Below are 14642 nucleotides of genomic sequence, written 5' to 3' on the forward strand. Positions count from 1 at the left end.
GTAAAGAGAATGAGGCAGATACAAGCAATGTCAATGGGGGCAAAGTTAGTAAGATTTGGCAACTAATTTGGATGGATATATGGGGTGAGAGAGAAGGAGTGGAAGAAGAATTTAAGATTGATAACCTAAATGACTAGAAAGAAGATGGTCTCTACAAAGGTATTCAATGTAATCTCAAGAGCCAATAATTGAGATCAGAAAAGGTCTTGTGTAGATCTTAACTCCTGAACTGATCTCTCAAAGGAGATTGGGATTCCAATATAAAGAAGGGAAGAGGGAGCAAATTTTAGATAAAGGAGACCAGTCATGGAAGGGCAAATAGAATGTTTTATACAGAGAATACATAGAGCTTCAGTTTGGTTGGAATATATAATAGTATGGAAAGGGGAGTGATTTGAAACATGACTGTAAAAATAATTAGTAATTATATAGCTTAATTGTCAAATTGGGAGTTTTCTCTCTCGTTCTAGAAGCAACAAGGAGCTACTGAGGATTTTTTAAATGAAGAATGACAAAGTCAGATTTGTGTTTTAAGAACAATAATTTCTCCACTAAGGGCCGAAGATCATTGGCAAAAATAAATAAATAAACAAATAAATACATAAGGCTCCATATATTTATAGCAGCACTTTTTTGTGGAAGCAAAGAATTAGAAATGAAGTGAATATCCATCAATTGGGGTATTGAAATTTGTGCTGTGGGTTCAAGTCATATTGTTTCTAGTTTTGCTTGTCTTCCAGAGTCTGTGACAGCCAGTTTATAGAAAAAGGTAGCATGTACTTTAATCCCATCCTCTTCTCCTTTTGGTTCACAGCCTTATAGACTTTCATCCCATCTCCTTATCTCTAGTCTCATTTCCCTATGATGCAGCAAAAAGGGAGGAGTTGTGATACTTAACAAATGTCCTTTTAGAAATATGCAGCCCTCAAAATTGCCTTGCCTTTAATTACAAAAGTCTATAAAAACATCACCTGGTTTGAATTTTATCACCTGGTCATCCACTTGTTTTTGCCTTGGGTGCTACAATAAACTCTTTTAAATACACTCTGCCTAGGGTTGCTTCATTATTGAGGGCAAGACCTGAAAAGTATTTTCTTTTAGCAGTTTTTGGCGAGCTTAGCCAGAATTACTTCACCTGGAGGCCCTCACTGGGGAATTTTACTCTGACTGCCAGGTAGCATTGGAGCTTTTGCCCTATAGCTGGTCAGAGTAGAGTTCCCTGGAGGTCAGTCAGATGTGAAGTGATAGAAGAATTTAACTCCCTAAGTTCAGGAAGGTGAAGAAGGCCCCAAAACTCAAATTTTTATTTTTTTTTCTCATTTGTGCATGAAAAAATGTAATGAGAAGAAAGAGGTAGGTAAAAAAAGGGTTTAGGCATGGAAGTGACCCTCATTTGCAAGGGATTTGTTGTTTAGTCATTTCAGTCATGTCTGACTTTGGGGTTTTCTTGGCAAAGGAACTGAAATGGTTTGCCATTTTCTTCTCCGGTTCATTTTACAGATGAGGAACTGAAACAAACAGGGTCAAAGAACTTGCCCAAGGTTACACAGGTAAGTAAGTTCCTGAGTCAGGTATTCATAAGAAAGCAGGAAAGGTGATCGTCCTCAACTGTTGACTCTCTAATGTACAAGTTAGGATGTTAAAAGTTAGGATCAAGAAATTCTGCTAGTTGCATCCACAAATGAGCAGTAGGGCTTGGTAGAGTCTGGGAAAATAATGGGAAGAAAATTCAGCCATATAAAAGTCAGAACCTTGGATACTAAAAATAAGACTTAAACAGAAGTCTAAGAAAATGAGATTTTTAGCACTGTTGAGAAAGACTTTGAAACAGAAACTGCCATCATTGTCATACCAGAACAAAATAATATCAAGGGATAAGACTGAAGAGAAGGGGGTTAAGAAATGGAAAGGGATGGGGCGGCTAGGCCTTGGAGTCAGGAGTACCTGGGTTCAAATCCGTTCTCAGACACTTAATAATTACCTAGCTGTGTGGCCTTGGGCAAGCCACTTAACCCCATTTGCCTTGCAAAAAAAAAAAGAAATGGAAAGGGAGACTGGGAAAACCAAAAAGGATCCAAAAGGAAATAGCCACTACTATACCACTAGCCACATGGAACTACCAACTCCACTCCCACCATTGCCTGGGTCTGGACCCCACTATGGTTAAAGAGGATAAATATTTACAAAGATGGGAAGATAGAGGTGGTTAGGAACTAGGGGTATCTTTTGGGAAGGTTGAAATAGAACACCTAGTCTCCTATAAAAGCTGCTATGGGATACCACAGGAAAAAAAACGTTGAAGGGTAGATAATGAAAGTAATGAAATCTCAAAATAGATTTATTTACTCTCACTGACCTTTGATCAAACACTCAGTGGTAGATAAAGAGGAAAGCTGGGATATTCTTCTTTTTGCTTTCACAACCAGATTGAGATTGAGGAGATAAATAAGAAAAAAGATGAAATTTTTTCTTTCTTTCTCACTCTCTCATTTTCTCCTGATTTGTAGAAACCAGATTGAATGATGCAATAGAATTTAATTGTTTAGGTAAATTGACAGGTTTTAATCTAAATCTTCTGGAGAATTATAAAAAGAAAGTAAGAAAGAAAATTTAAACAAGTAAGGATAAGAGGAAATAGATAGAAAGAGAGAAGTTGGCATCAGTTTGTACTGTGCACCTGAAGGTCACTATAGGTAATTGGAAGTTAACTGGAAGGTTAAAATTTTGGAGATTGGAAAGAGGTTAGAAAAGACCTTAATATTATTGAGGTGAGAAGGATTTAAGAAAACTTTTAAAGAAATGCCCATTAGCTATTTCAGATGGACAATATCCTATCAAGTTTAGTTAGTGTTTACTAACTGAAAGCTGTGGGTTTTAATATTTAAGATTTGAGCTGCTTACAGCCCTTGGAGGATAACTGAAGTCTTTAACAATCCCATTTGACACTGTAAACACAAATTTGATTTGATTGAAGTTTTGTCTGAAATTAAATTATGTGATCTTAGTTACAGTGAGATGAGTTCTTCTATTAGGATAATTGTGGTAAATTTAAACTGAAACAAAATACATTTGATATTTCACAGAAAAGAGACATGCTCAGAAACTATATGAACAGAGAACCTGAGTTTAAATCTGGTCTTAGAAATCTATTAACTATATGATCTTCATCAGGTCATTTCATCTGTTTGTGTGTAAAATGGGATAATGATGGCACCTACCTGCCAGAATTGTTATAAGGATCAAATGATATAAGAATTGTTAATTAACATAGTGTCTAGGGTGGCTAGGTGGCACAGTGGATAAAGCACCAGCCCTGGAGTCAGGAGTACCAGGGGTTCAAATCCAGTCTCAGACACTTAATAATTACCTAGCTGTGTGGCCTTGGGCAAGCCACTTAACCCCATTTGCCTTGCAAAAACCTAAAAAAACAAAAACAAAAAAAATAGTGTCTGGCACATTATAAGCATTATATAATTATTATTATTTTAAAAAATTGAATGCAATTACTTCTTACTGATTACTCTATGCTGAGTTTTAGATGCATTTAATATAGAATGTCAAAAAGGATAAGATGAATGGTTTGGGTTTTTTTAGGTTTTTGCAAGGCAAATGGGGTTAAGTGGCTTGCCCAAGGCCACACAGCTAGGTAATTATTAAGTGTCTGAGACTGGATTTGAACCCCTGGTAACTCCTGACTCCAGGGCCGGTGCTTTATCCACTGTGCCACCTAGCTGCCCCCGATGAATGATTTTCTATATAATTTGGAAATACATTTGAGTGAGTGGTAATAAGTTTTGTTTCATATTTTAAATATATGATATTGAGTTTCTAAAATTTTTTCTTATTTTATGAAATTTGGGAAACCATTGTATCAGAAATGTTATTAGAGGGGCAGCTAGGTGGCACAGTGGATAGAGCACCGGTCCTGGAGTCAGGAGTATCTGAGTTCAAACCTGACCTCAGATACTTAGTAATTACCTAGCTGTGTGGCCTTGGGCAAGCCACTTAAACCCATTGCCTTGCAAAAAAAAAAAAAACAACTAAAAAAATTTTATTAGAAATATTTTTTCTGGATGCTGTTAGATTGTAAATTGAACTGTTAAAATATTATAGTCAAAATGTGCTTTAAAAGTGATAAATATTTAATTGGATACATTTTACTTTAAAAAAAGAATAATACTAATAATTTACTATTGAGAGAAAAAGAAGCAAAGATTTCCTTAAGTTAGTTATCCTTATTTGTGAAGTGTCTTGAGACTTCTTATATGGACAAGGTCATAAGATCCTACTGGTCACATATTGTAAAATTCTGTTACTGAAGTTACATGTCTTTGAGTCAACTTCAGAACAATAGACCTTAGGTTTAAAGACATCATTTTGCTTCAGAAGATAATAGGTAGTACAAAACTGGAAGCTTGCTATATATAGTCAACGCTTTTTGAGGGGTTGGAGTCAAATATATCTGCTATATATCTGTAAAACTTCAGATTGTTATTCTTGGATGTTTGGTTGATTGGCTCTTGTCCTTCTTTATTGAAGAAGACCAAAATGACGTCACTATGTTTGAGACAGATTGCAGTGTGTCCAACTGTGGCTGATCAGACCAATACAAGCTCAGCATCTCTACCATAGGTTGAGCACAAATAGTCTATGTGAACACCCAGAGGGGGTATTCTAAACTTACATATGGGATTCCCCACCTGCTGTGGTAATCAGACCAGGGTTGGATAAACAGACAATTTTTAGGGCACCTTTTCTAGTCCCTTCTTCACATCAGGAGATAAGCAGTGAAATCCTTAAAAGGCTGCTCAGTCACCCAGGGGGCTGCCAAATCTCACTGCTGCTTTCAGTGGAGAACCTACCCTATGGCCTGGGCTGCCTGTGTGTAGGGTTGTGACTACAGCTCCCAGTGTATCTGCACCTGCTGCTTTATCACTTGCCCATCGCCACCGGACTTTGAGGAGTTGTTATTAGTGATGTCTTTTGTTGCATGAGTAAATTGGATTTAAGTGAGGTAGAGCTACACAAAATCAACTGCCTCACTCTTCCAAAGTCACTGTGATTCAGCATTACAAGACAGTCAAGACAACTGGTGATGGTTCTAGATACAGTGGATGACTTGGCAGCTTCCATATCTAACCAAACTCCAAACACCTGCTTCAGCTGACTCCATGGTCCTTGGAGTGAATTGTTCTCTTCCACCCATTCTGCCAGTGGAAGACTTCACATGCTTAGGGTCGACACCCCCCCATTACTCACCAATGAGTTTGAGACTCCCTCAGTTACCCTCAACCTGGTTTAGCCTGCCTGACAAAATAGTTTACCTAAATGTAACCTCTGTACATGCTACAGCTTCTTGGAGCCACGGTTAGTTGACTCAGGTAGACATCAAAGGTAGAAAGCAGCCTGCACACCAAGATACTAGTTTTCCCTGAACATACCCTACACCCTTATATTATAGATGAAGGGAAAATGAGTTATCCTTCTATGTGTATATATGCTCATTGTTAAGTATCCTCTCAACATGAGAAAAATGATAACACTTTAGTCCTAACCTATGATTAGTATGTTTTTTATTTGAAGCAAATTCTCATGGAACAGTATTTTGATATTATTCTGAATTTGACTTCAGGTGTGATTGTCTAAATTGCTTTTAACCCAATAGTCCACCATTTGTGGAGGATGCCCAAAGGGAGTACAGTTTGAGAACTGTTTGCTACAGGTGTATATCTATCCCTAGAAAAAACTGAATGAAGATATCTGCCTAGGCAAAGGTAAGACTCTCAATTCAGTTTCCCATTGTTCTATTTCCTTTCTAAAGAGGAAAAATTCCCATTTGATAAATTCTGAGCCTGGCTATGATAGCCTGTGAATAATGTAGTCCTAGATTGCACAATTGACTGTTATAAATGACTCGTGCCTGACTCAGAGCTAAGAGAATTTTTTTCCCCTGTTATGGCTTATGCCAGATCAATCTGTGTTCTTTAAGAGAGAGTCTTGATATCACTATAGCCATGTCACCCTTTTTTTCTTTCAGAGCAAATTTCTATTATTGGGGGAAGTAAATAGTGTCATTACAATACTAAATCTATTAATTTACACATTAATACTAAAATATATGAGTTGCTATAAGACACATGTAGGAAAGATCTTTCTACTTTTAATCTGAACATGTGGTCAATTCCATATCCTAAGTATTTAGGTTTGCCATCTCCTTGATAATCATTAGTCATATATTCAAGTAATAACATTATATCCTTGAAATATTTCACTCTTTCAGGATGATATGAATATACTCAAAGAAAGGGATAAGACATAGATGTAAAAGAGTTTTAAAGAACAAATAAAAATTTTACTGAGGTGGAAAACTTTAAGGAAGCAATGAGATTAAACTATAAGAAACCTAAATGGATGTCTGTGTGTGTTTATGTGTGTGTGTGTGTGTGTGTGTGTGTGTGTGTGTGTGTGTGTGTGACTTCCAAGTGTTTCTCATGGGAAAATTCAGACTTTGAGGATATTTTAGGGATAAGTTCTGAAAATTAGACAAAAATTTTTACATATAGAGCTGCATTAAGAAATTTTAAGTTGGGGTGGCTAGGTGGCACAGTGGATAGAGCACTAGCCCAGGAGTCAGGAGTACCTTAGTTCAAATCCTGCCTCAGACACTTAATAATTACCTAGCTGTGTGGCTTTGGGTAAGCCACTTGACCCCATTGCCTTGCCAAAACCTAAAAAGAAATTTTAAGTCCTAATTTACCTATTTTGAAGTCTATGATAGAAGGAGAAAGGCTCATTTCAAGTCAGGTCTTCATGAATGCTTTCAAGATTTTTCCTTCTGCCTGTTATGGCATTGTCATATCAGATACAAGGTTTGCATGAAGGTGGAAGGAACAAGTGCTATATTAACAGCTAAAATTATCTGAAGTTTGAGGTTAATTATAGGTTCCTAATTTGTTCTTCTTCTTATAGTCCTTTTGTTATTAGGAATAGTTCCATAAGACCCAAATGAAGTTTTTACTGGAAGGTAAATCAATCTGATTAAATTTTGTCACAGTTTACTAAATTACACTAACTTATTGCAAGCTGATTTTAGCAGCATTTATGTCCTAGAGGATCTCCACAAGTGACATAGGACCTGAAGATAATTGAGTAAATACCTCCACAAGTTTGCACAGATGCATAAACATCTGTTTGTAAGATGCACCAGAAGTGCTTGTTAGACCCTTGAAGATCATGGGTCCTGCCAAAGGACATATCACCCCTTAAGGCTATTGATATTTTGGGGTTCCTTTATTCACCTATAACTTTGTTACATTAGCCTTGTGTGTATATAATAGACCTGTTACCCATTCTGTAAGCTCTTTATCACTTCTACTTGGACTGATGCCAATGTAGAATCTGAGGTTTTTGCCTATCTTAGCTTTCCCATAATGTTTTTGCAGCATCCCATTGTGCAGTCTCTAGCTGCCAAGCCAGAATCAGACTCCCAGTGAAAGAAACTATCAAAAGATAGGGATGGAGGTAAAGATAGAAGTGGGGAATGTTCACACTGCTATTTCAACACCCACAGAGGGATTATATTGAACTGCCAAAGTCTATGGACTACAGATATGTTTTGGGGTTCAGAATTTTCATTAAAATCTGTGAGTTTACTCTTATGTGTTCTCATGGGGATTGCATGCTGTTTATGTTTACAGAGCTTCCCTTGGTACAAAGAACTGATCCCCAAGTCAATTCTCACATTTAAAGTGTTGAATGATGCAGTTGAGGATAGAGGATTGGTACAGATTCAATTGTGGTGCTGCTCCATGAATATGGTTAGCACCACAGAGAGAAATTAATGAAATTTTTGCTTAGTTAGTCAAAGTCATCCCATTGTTTCTAGTCTTGCTCATCTTTCACAGTCTGTGATAGTTTATTTAGGAAAAGGCAGCATGTACTTTGATCCCTTCCCCTTCTCCTTTGTAGTATCTGCTAGTTGGCAAGTAGGCCCTGGCTTTCATCCCATCTCCCCATCTCTATCTCATTTCCCTATGATGTGGCAATAAGGGAGGAACTGTGATGTTAGCCCAACTCTTTTTAGAAATGTGCACACATCAGGATTGTCTTTCCCTTATTACAAATACAAAAACAGTATTTGGTTTGAATTCATCATCTGGCCATCAACTGACTTTTCCCTGGGATGTTACAATAAACTCCTTTAAATTTTCTCTTCCTGGGTTTGCTTCATTGAGGGCAAGATCCAAAGATTTTCTTTTAACAGAAGGATGGCTAAATAAATTGTGAAGTATAACTGAGTTACAAGAAACTATGAATAATATAACTGCAGTAGAATCATGGAGAGACTTACATGAACTGATACAAAGTAAAATAAACAGAACCAGGAAAACAATTTACACAAGAGCTACTCCAATGTAAATACAAAGAAAACAATCAACGTTCAATATAGTGAAATTACAAAGAACCAATTTCATCCTAAGGAAAAAATATGAAAAGACTCTTCCCCCCAATATCTTTGTATTAGTCAGGACCCCTGGGTGTGGATCAGTACAACTCTGACTTTTTAGGTGTGTTGAGCAATATTGCTATTTTTTTCTTCTTCTTCCTCTTTGTCTTTTTCTTTTAAAAATTCTTTGTTATACCATTACTGGGTCTATACCCTGAAGAGATGATGAAAAAGGGTAAAAACATCATTGTACAAAAATATTCATAGCAGCCCTGTTTGTGATGGCAAAGAATTGGAAATTGAGTGAATGTCCTTCAACTGGGGAATGATTCAGCAAACTGTGGTATATGTATGTCATGGAACACTATTGTTCTATGAGAAACCTGGAGGGACAGGAATTCAGAGAAGTCTGGAGGGATTTGCATGAACTGATATTGAGCAAAATGAGCAGAACCAGAAAAACACTGTATACCCTAACAGCAACATGGGGGTGATGATCAACCTTGATGGATTTGCTCAATCCATCAGTGCAACAATCAGGGACAGTTTGGGGTTGTCTGCAATGGAGAATTTCATCTGAATCCGGAGAAAGAACTGTGGAGTTTGAACAAAGACCAAGGACTATTACCTTTAATTTAGAAAAAAAAAACTGATATCTTATTGTCTGATCTTGCTATCTCTTTTACTTTATGTTTCTTCCTTAAGGATATGATTTCTCTCTCCTCACATTCAGTTTTGATCAATGTATACCATGGAAACAATGTGAAGACTGGCAAATTGCCTTCGGTGGGGGGGGGGGGGGGAGGGAAGTAAGATTAAGGGAAAAATTGTAAAACTCAAAATAAATAAAATCTTTAAAAAGGAAAAAAAAAAGGGGCGCTAGGTGGTGCAGTGGATAGAGCACCTGCCCTGGAGTCTGGAGTACCTGAGTTCAAATCCAATCTCAGACATTCAATAATTGCCTAGCTGTGTGGCCTTGGGCAAGCCACTTAACCCCATTGCCTTGCAAAAAAAGGAACTAAAAGAAATTGTTATAGGAGATGGCACTCCAGGGAAGAGAGGAGGAGGAGGAGGATGGGGGAAATCTAGATGATTTTTCAAACAAAAGATATCAATAAAAATCTGTTCGTTTTTTTATAAAAATGATTATCAATTTAACAGGTGAGTGAAGGATAAATTGGAAAAAGGAGTGGCTAGAAGCAAGAACTTTGAGGAGGCTGTGCAAGAGTTGAGATGAGAGATAATTAGAGTCTGAACTAGAAAAGAACACTGGTTTGAGAAATATAATAGGGGAATGGTGTTTGGGCAGTGTGGGAATAGGAATAATTTAGGTTATATACCTGAAATCCCTAGAAGGATGATGGTGTCCCAAATAAAAATAAGGGCTTTTGGAGGGAGAATGGGCTTTGGGGAAAAGAAAATGAGTTCTGTTTGGGATAGATGAGTTGTTGAGAGGATAAGATATCCAGTAGCACTAGAAAATATTGGCCTGGAGCTGCAGAGAAAGGTTAGGACTAGATGAATAAATAAATTGATGAGATTACCTTAAAAGAGATTATAGAGAAGAGATTACTTGGGAATAACCCCAGGGTCAGAAATAAGGAGCAAGGGTTAAGTAAACCCAAGAGAAATGGTACTTAGTAAATTTATTAAAACAATAGTTCATCTATCAGTTTGAAGTAGGGTGTCTGTGTCAACCAGCTAACCAATCTAGAGACATTTATTAAAGCAAATACTTGGGGCATATTGTAGTGGATCTAAGGGCAGGAAATAGTAATAGCAAAGGGACACATTCCCTGTCCTCAAGGAAATCACTTTCAAATTAGTAAAGGCACAATAGGGGAGTGGTGTTTTGGTCTTCGAGGTCTATAGTCTTGTAAACCCAGAAAGATTCTATTGTAAACCCTTACTGGAGCAGAATAGTCCATTTGATTATTGTTTCTTCTACAAGAGTAGAAATATTGGGTCATTTGGGCTTGAAGAAAACTAGGGCTTATAAGAGGCAGAAGAAAAGGAATTAGAGGGCCAGCGAGAGCAAAAAGTCCTGAGGACAGTTTGGCTGCCCCATAGTGTATATAAAGGGGAATTGTAGAATAAGTCTAGAAAGTTGTGAAAGGCTTTTAATGCTAACCAGATGATTTTATGCATTTATTCCACAAATAATAAATCAGGGCAGCTAGGTGGTGCAGTGGATAGAGTGCCAAGCTTGTACTCAGGAAGCCCTGAGTTCAAATCCGACCTCAGACATTTATTAGCTATATGACCCTGGGCAAAATGTTTAACTCTGTTTCAGTTTCCTTATCTGTCAAGGAGCTGGAGAAGGAAATGGAAAACTGTTCCAGGTTCTTTGTCAAGAAAACCCCAAATGATGGGGTCGCTAGGTGGCACAGTGGATAGAGCACCGGCCCTGGAGTCAGGAGTATCTGAGGCCTCAGACACTTAATAATTACCTAGCTATGTGCCCTTGGGCAAGCCACTTAACCCCATTGCCCTGCAAAGAAAAAAAAAAGAAAAAAGAAAACCCCAAATGGGGTCATGAAGAGATGGGTATAACTGAAATGCAATAAATAATCGGAAGACCCTGTAGTTGCTGAGGGGTTCTGTGACTTCCATCTTCTCCCACCTGGGTGGATGCCTCCCAATCTCCCTCAACAAAAGCATCCCTTATGGCTCTTTTCCTTTCCACAGACAGCAGCAGTGGTGGAAAAGGGAGCAGAGCTAAGAATCAAAGACCATCTAGAAAAATTAATTTAATTGCCAGAGCCCTACAAAATAGGAAATCCTTGTCCAGTGAAATGAGCAGATGTTCATTAGAAAAACTGAATAGTATCAATCTTAATGTTTTCATCCTATGTGAAAACCCAAAGTTGGAAGGAACTTTTAGTTTAATGCAAGAAACACACAGGTTCTATTTTAAGAGCCAAATGAAGGAGTTGGAGTTGATTTTTATCATTTATCCCAAGGCAAGAGGAAGCATCATTACAGTGCTAATAATAAAGGGATCACGATGAAAATGACTGCAGTTCATGCTACAATAACTATTGCAAAGGATGAAGAGGAAGAAAAATTCTATAAAGACCTCAAGAGGCATGGTGACTCTAATGAGGGGAGGAAGGAGAAGGCGGGTAGCTAGGTGTTGCAGTGAGTGGTTAACTCATGAGCCTGGAGTCAGGAAGACAAGTCAGATATGGTCTCAGACTTACTAAGTGTGTGACCCTGGGCAAGTCACTTAGCTTTTGATTGCCTTCCTTCTCCAAAAGAATAAAGCATACCTCCCCAAATTTTTTTTTTTTTTAAGGCAGGGATAATTTTTTAAAAAAGTCAGAAAATATTGATTGGGACTAAAGGAGATTAGTTTCTTGGAGACAATCAAAACCCTCATGTCTAATCAGCAGAATTACAATATTTTCAGGTTCAGCTAGGTGGCCCAGTGAATAGAATGCTATTCTAGAGTCAGAAAGACCTGAGTTCAAATTGTCTCAGACACTTATTAACTGTGCCATCCTTGACAAGTCATTTAACCCTATTTGCTTCAGTTTCCTCATCTGTAAAATGAGTTAATAACAAACCCTTCCAGTCTCTTTGCCAAGGAAACTTTATATGGGACCATGTAGAGTCAGAAAGGACTGAACCAGTAGTATGATACAGTAGAAAGTGACACTGTAGTCAGAGGACCTGAGTTTGAATTTGTCTGACACCATCTTTGTGACCTTAGGCAAGTCAATATCATCTCCTGGACTTCCATTCTACTATATGCAAAATGAGGGCTAGATGGCTTACAAGGTCCCTTTTAGTTCTAAATCTATGGTCCTATGAACCCTTCACACAGCAGTCACCAGGCATGCAACAAGTGTTTAATACTTGAATAATTTATAATGAATACTTTCTTTAAAAATCTCTGGACATGATTAAGCACCAATATCACAAAAAGAAACATTATATTTTAAGGTATGGAAAATAAGGCATTACCTATATAATTCCCCAACAATCAGAACACTGATTTGTTAGGGTAAATATAAAAGTTAATGCAAAGATAAAATGATTTTATATGTGCATTTATGTATACTATTTATATAAAAGAATATATTTAGATACGTACCGTGTAGAAACAAGACAATTCCAACTAACATAAATTCTTGATGCTAAAAAATTGGAAACTGAAGGTGGAAAGGGAAATGACACTAATTATACACCACTACTTACCTCCTGGCAGAGAGGGAGTGGACTTAAAGTGCAGGATAAAACATATATTTTTGGACACAACCAATGTGGGACTCTGTTTTGATGGATTATGCATATTTGTTATGAGTTTTATTTTATTTTTAAATTGTTCGGTGGAAGGGAAAGATAAGAAATGCAAGCCAAAAGAAGCAAATACTTTTTAAAAGATATGAAAATATAATCTCCTACTGTGCTTGTTTGTTGACTCTAAAAACACTTGGTTTTGTAAAGCAAAATGTAGTCTTAAGGGCTCCCCACCAACAAGACAGCTCCATTGCATATGTCAAAATTCTAGAGGAGGCCTTGAAAGACAGAATCCTTCTTAATGACTCATTATTAATAGCAAGCAATTAAGTAGAGAAATGTAAGTTTGCCAAAGATATTTACTAGGGGCAGCTAGGTGGTGCAGTGGATAGAGCACTGACCCTGGAGTCAGGAGTACCAGAGTTCAAATCCAGCCTCAGACACTTAATAATTACCTAGCTGTGTGGCCTTGGGCAAGCCACTTAACTCCATTTGCCTTGCAAAATCCTAAAAAAACAAAAAAAAACCCCAAAGATATTTACTGCCATCAAAGAGGAAATCCAGCACAAAGTCCAAGGTAAGAGGGATTCCCTATAAATCAAGGATTCTTAACCTTTTTCATGTGTCTTGGGCCTTCTGGGAAACCTTAGGGACCCCTGCTCAGAGTAAGGTTGTTGCCTATAATTCATAATGGAAGGAAATGCTAAATTTCCAGTGAAAATAAAGAAATCATTTCCCCCCATCTGACTACATGGATTCCTTGAAATCATGGACTCCTTGAGAACCAAAACCAGACAGGGTGTGAAAAATAGTGTGGGGTTCACAACATGCTCCAGTGTAGCCCAAAATGTAATTGGAAAAACACTTAAAAAAATAAATAAAAATACAATGAAACACAATAACATTACATTTTTAAACTAAGTCAATATGCCTGCAGGTATCTTCTTGTACCTATATTGTTGCTCAGTCCTGACTCTTTGTGACTCTATGGACACCAGTGCTGTCCATGGGACTTTCTTGGCAATGGTATTAGAATGGTTTGCCATTTCCTTCTCCAGTGGATTAAGGCAAACAGAGATTAAGTGATTTACCCAGGGTCACCCAGATAGTAAATATCTGAGGTCGTATTTGAACTTGGGTCTTCCTGTCTCCGGGTCTAGCACTCTATCCAGAGCTACCTAAGTCTTCTAATAATCCTAGGAGGTAGGTGCTATTATTATTCCCCTTTTACAGATGGGATAACTGAGGCAGACAGAGATTAAGTGACTTGCCCAGGGTCACACAGCTAGTAAATGTCTGATGTCACATTTGAACTCAGGTCTTCCTGACTTCAGGTACATCACTCTATCACTGAGCCACTGAACCGTCTCTCTCTATGATTCCACCAGTAACAGTGGCCCCCATTTCTGGATGATACAACAGAAGACATTGTGTCAATCCTGAATTAGTGCAGAGACTCCTGGAAAAGGTTCTGAACCTGATAGCAAAGTTTGACCTAACTTCCTATGGGAAAAATCAAATGTATGAAAAATGCCCATCACACAGATGATGTTAGGCAGTGTAAAATATAACTTAAAACTACACTAAGGCTTTTGGGTCATCCTGTATATCTTGGATAAAAACTGCAAATGGAGAGTGAGTTGGGGCCAGGGGTAAACAAGCAGAGAATAGACTGGGGTAACTGGGGAAACTGCAACATTCTTTTAAGGGGCCCTAAGTTTCTTCTGGAGATATAGGTTCATGAAAGAATTGCAATCCTTTTGAACATCAATGTTCTTTTGGTGTGGTGTGGTCACGGAACACTCTAACCTCCAAAGAATTGAAACTTGAATATCTACTGACCATTAATGGAGAGGTGCAAGGTGGTTGTAAGTAGGTTGCAACATTATCGCAAGAAACAAAGGGGGGAGGCTAGGTGGTGTAGTGGATAGAGCACCGGCCCTGGAGTCAG

This window comes from Macrotis lagotis, chromosome X, assembly GCF_037893015.1.
Source record: "Macrotis lagotis isolate mMagLag1 chromosome X, bilby.v1.9.chrom.fasta, whole genome shotgun sequence".
Classification (NCBI taxonomy): Eukaryota; Metazoa; Chordata; class Mammalia; order Peramelemorphia; family Peramelidae; genus Macrotis; species Macrotis lagotis.